Below are 4,861 nucleotides of genomic sequence, written 5' to 3'. Positions count from 1 at the left end.
ACATTTCAATAAAAACCATCTATTTATTCACATTACTTTTTTCGCCAAGGAAATTTCGTGCCCGGGCGAAAATCGGTTACGACAGCTTGGCGACTCCGCTGTAGATCCTGGTCAACCTATGTCGATTATATATTGTCTCTAGAGTTAGAAATTGAGAATTCAATTTTATTTAATTTATGATTCTTTTTATTTCTTTTAATTTATTTTATACCCTTGTATATTTATGTTTGTATTTAATTGCTTTTTAGATATTAATTTTTGTGTGAAAATTTCTCCTCACACACAACATTTGCATTGCATAAACATAAGCTCTATACTTGAGCTCTTTCCCTTTTAAGTGGGAGTGAAAGTGACATCTTCGTGAGAATTTATTCTCCGTGTCAAACCTAGAAGTAGCTTTCGAGATTCCTATGCTCTATGTCTTTGTGAGAATTTATTCTCCGTGTCAAGCATAGAGAAATGTATCCCATCGAATTGAACTTGATCCGCTTAAGTTTGTGATGGACTAGGATTGAGGGTTTGGTAACCCAAGGGGGCACTAACAAGGACAGTTCGAGTACCTTTACTCTTAGAACCAAAACCCTGCATATATGAACCTTAGAAATTCACCTGATCTAAGACAATGCTGAAACTCTGTCTATAGGTGTACACAAAAGAGAAATAAACTCTAGCTTTTAATTAATTTAATTTAATTATTTTTTTCTCTAAATAAATACATACGAACTAGAAATCATGCGGTTAGGTTAATTTTTCCCAAGAAAGCATGGAACTAGAAAGCATGAGGTTTATACCACGATAGATAGAATCTTATCTTTTTATTAATTGGTACTAACCATTTTATTTATCTTTTCTTATTTTTTTATTTTTTACATTTTATTTTGCTCTAATTTGTTTATATTGATTCCTTTTGTTCGCATTGCATGATCATGGCATAACCAGAAGGAGTTGATTCGAAAGAGTGTTCATAAAATTGGAAAGTTTTCATAAATGGACAAAAAGTTTTATGATCAAGCAAACTATGATGCAGCCAAGGAAAGACATCCTGAGGAAACTCTGAGGATAGAAGAGAGTTATGCACACAAAGATCATGTTAGATTATTACCAAAAGTATTCCACAAAAATCCTGTTAGATTGATACCAAAGGCATTCTACGGTAAGAGTATCAGTCGAGGCATTCAGAATAAAGGAGGTTTTTATTAAGCTCAAGCATGTTATTTGAAGGATAAAAACAAGAAATTGAGCATAGAAAAGGAAACCATGCAAGAAGATTTCCAAAAGATCAATCAAGTCTTTCAAAATGTTGGCATAGGAAACACCCCAGAAGAGTGGATAACAGGGTCACCAAACTGAAAAAGAGCTGCAACATACATGAACATCTTATCAAAGAACTCTGTAACCATAAAGATTCCCTTACAAGGTAGAATGATCAACATTGCCTACAACTCCGAAGGTTGACACAGAAGATGAAGGAAAAAGACAAAGTCATGAAAGAATATGTTGTCCATGCAAGCAATATGGCTCTTAAATGATAGATTTAGCCGACTTTACAAGGGATTGAAGCATATTGATAACTCAACTTTTGAGCAGGAATGGAAACTAACTTGTCATTAGAGAAGTTAGGAGTGAAAGTTATCCCTTATATGTAAAGTTTTGTTTGATGTACCGAAACTTTTGTGTTCAATGAAATCTGTTTTAAGATGATCACTCTTGAGTAACACCTTTTTCATACATACATTTGTATCTTTGCATCTTTGCATTTTCATTTTGCATTTTTACTTTTGCTTTTGCATTGCACAACTTGCATTCACATTTTTGCATTTTTACGTTTGTATTTACCATTTCATTTTTGCATTTTCATCTTTGCATAATTATATTTTGTTTCAAATTATTTTGTATGCATTTAATCATGAAAACATGGGAATAATTCGTGGAGGATTCCATGACAGAATTACTGAAATCAAATTGGAGCTAACTTGGTCTTCCTAAAGAAGGATAAGAGCCATGAATGAAAGGGATGGTAGGATCGAGAAACAGCAAGAGCAACTTATCAAAACTCAACAAGAAATGATTGATCATGCAAAAAAGTTTCAGGCTGATTCAAAAGAACATATGACCACGTTAATGGACCTGGTGAATGTTATGATCCATGGAGAGAAACCCTTAGAGGATCCCTCTGTGAAGGTTGTGAATGAGGTTCTGAATGATAATGATGAGTTCGAAGTGATATTGCCTGATGATCAAGAACCTATTAGATAGCATGGTAATTGAAGACAGCTTCAAGATTTAGTCCCAGGGAGCATTGGTGAATTAATGATGAATGAAAAATCAATGAAAGAAAAAAGTTCCCTTATGAGAGATAAGCTATACCCAAAGAAGAGGGACATAAAAAAGGGTCAAGTGCTGATCAAGAAGAAATAAAATACGCAGGATTTTCAATTCCCTCCCTTCCACTTTTCAAGTGAAAAATTGCATCCAAAAATGCTCTCAGCAGAATTAAATTACTCCACGATACGTCCAGCCACAGTGGCCTCCAAATGAAAAGTGGACCTATAAGGAGGTTCCTTGGATAAACGAGACTGGAACTCCAAATTATTTAGCTAAGGTTCCTAGTAACCTTGAAGGAAATTTCCAAGATCCTTTAGAGCAAGCAATTCAAAAGTACAAGGTAGAAAAAGGGGTTAAGATTCAATGCTCAGAAATCATTGCTTCGACAGAGACTAATGTGATCAAATCCTGTGAAGAATATCAAATGCAAGAAAATGGGAAAAGAAATCAAAAGGCTCCCATGGATGTAATTCAAGATTGGCCCATATGTCTAACAAAGAATGGGGCAGATGTAACCCAGAAGACACCTCAGATACCTATATCAGATTTTCCGAAAACAAGTAAGGCAAGGGGCAATTTAAGGAGTCTGGTTAATAGTACCCCAATTATAGCTGCAATGAGCATCCAGAACCCCCACAATCACAAAAGAGCAATTAGTCGTTCAGAACGATCACAGAAAGTGAAAGTCCATCAATCGAGAAAAACTCTGAAGATGTTTCAAGAATCTATCTCAGACTTGTACCCTCGTTTGGTTAAAGGTCAATACATTACTATAAGATTTGTGAAAATGTCACCAAATCCTTATACCCATTGATATGATCAAAATAGCTTCTGTAATTTTCACTTGGGGATATCTGAGCATTCAATAGGGAATTGTCAGTCACTGTTAAAGGAAATAGAGACGCTCGTTGACAAGGGAGTCTTGACACACGAAATGATCATGAAATGAGGGGCAAATGAGGATAAAAATCCTGGGCCAAGTACACACCCAACATTCGAGGAATTATAGAGTAAGCTAAATAAACAAGTGGAAGTTTTTATCTACCACTGTAGTACTTTCTATTTTTCAGCATCTTGTTTTAATATGTTTTTTTGTTCCTTTCTCCTCCTTTTGTGCAGTAAATAAATTTGTGTTGCTTTTATGGTTATGAGCAAGGAATCAAGTTTTAATCTTGAATTTTTTGAGTATCAAGTAAATTAAATATTTTTAAAATTTTTCAAGATTCATAGATCTTTGGCAAGTGGTAAAATTATACCTTCCATATCCCGTCCAACGCCAAATTACATGATTTATTTTTTACTCTTACCAAAACCAAATCCCGATACTACAATTATCTGGGACTTTGAAGTAATGTCTCTACCTGTTTTTGAGACACCAAATCCAAATGTTTACCTTCTTGGGCAGAGTTGATTGGTTTATAACATTCCACCATATACACGACTTCAAAAGTCACACATTTGTCCTTCCAAATACAAAACCATCATAAACCAAAAGACCTCAAAAGAACCAAACTTTCAATTATCTGTGAATCTTCCTGCAAGAAGAGATGAGATGAGGCATCATGGACCAACTTATCGAAGATAATTTCGAGTGATTGGGGCATACTCAAAGCAAGAAGGAAAAAAATATTGAATAATTATATCATGGATTAATTACATTGTTTTCATATAAATAAAGATTAATCTTGAATATTCATCCCCCTGGGGATACCTCTTTTTTCAAAGGCTTCTGTGTATGAAATGATGAACAACTTTCTTTCATTTATCCCTTCACAAAAGGAGAAAAATATATCCCTTGTTGTCCCCTTTTTAGCCTTTAATATTTTTTTTCTGATTCAACGTTAACCCAGGATCACCCTCCACATTGGGGGGGCAAGAAGAAGGATATCTGCTCACATGAATAAAGATTGTCAATCTAGTTTTATTACGAAGGCAAATCTTCATGAAATGAAGAGAGTTTTGAACTACAAGGTAGGTCAAATACAAAGTGCTTGAAGATCAAATCCATTCAAGAATAACGAAAGAATTTCTGAAATACAAGAGGAAAAGGAGGTGCTCAAAGAAATTGAATTCCTATACTCATTCATCCGAAAAGAAAAAACAAAAAACAAAAAAACAAAAACCAAAAAAAAACAAAAAACAAAAAAAAAACAAAAAAAAAACAAAAAAAACAAAAAAAACAAAAAAAACAAAAAGAGAAAAAAAGAAATTGAATCAAGATGTGTGACTCATCGAGCATCAAGTTACAAGGTTGATCAAGTGAAATTAGTTCAAAGATTCATATTCAACAAGAAGCGTAAGAAATGCTAGAAATATAAGAAAATGGAAATGAACTCAAAAATTGGCAGTCTAGAGGGATCCATAAAAAGAAATAATGAAATACTAGTAAGCAAAGCAAATCCAAGTCAAGCAAGGCAAGATTGAAGGCATCAGAATGATTTGATCCTTGGTTCAATTACCCTTAAACACTTGTTTGGGTATTTTTATCCCTTTATTTCGTAACCATGAGCCCTGGCCTACGTTACGTACCTGAAAA

Source organism: Hibiscus syriacus, unplaced genomic scaffold, assembly GCF_006381635.1.
Source record: "Hibiscus syriacus cultivar Baekdansim isolate YM2019G1 unplaced genomic scaffold, ASM638163v2 tig00008222_pilon, whole genome shotgun sequence".
In the NCBI taxonomy this organism is placed as follows: Eukaryota; Viridiplantae; Streptophyta; class Magnoliopsida; order Malvales; family Malvaceae; genus Hibiscus; species Hibiscus syriacus.
This window is presented reverse-complemented; position numbering follows the sequence as displayed.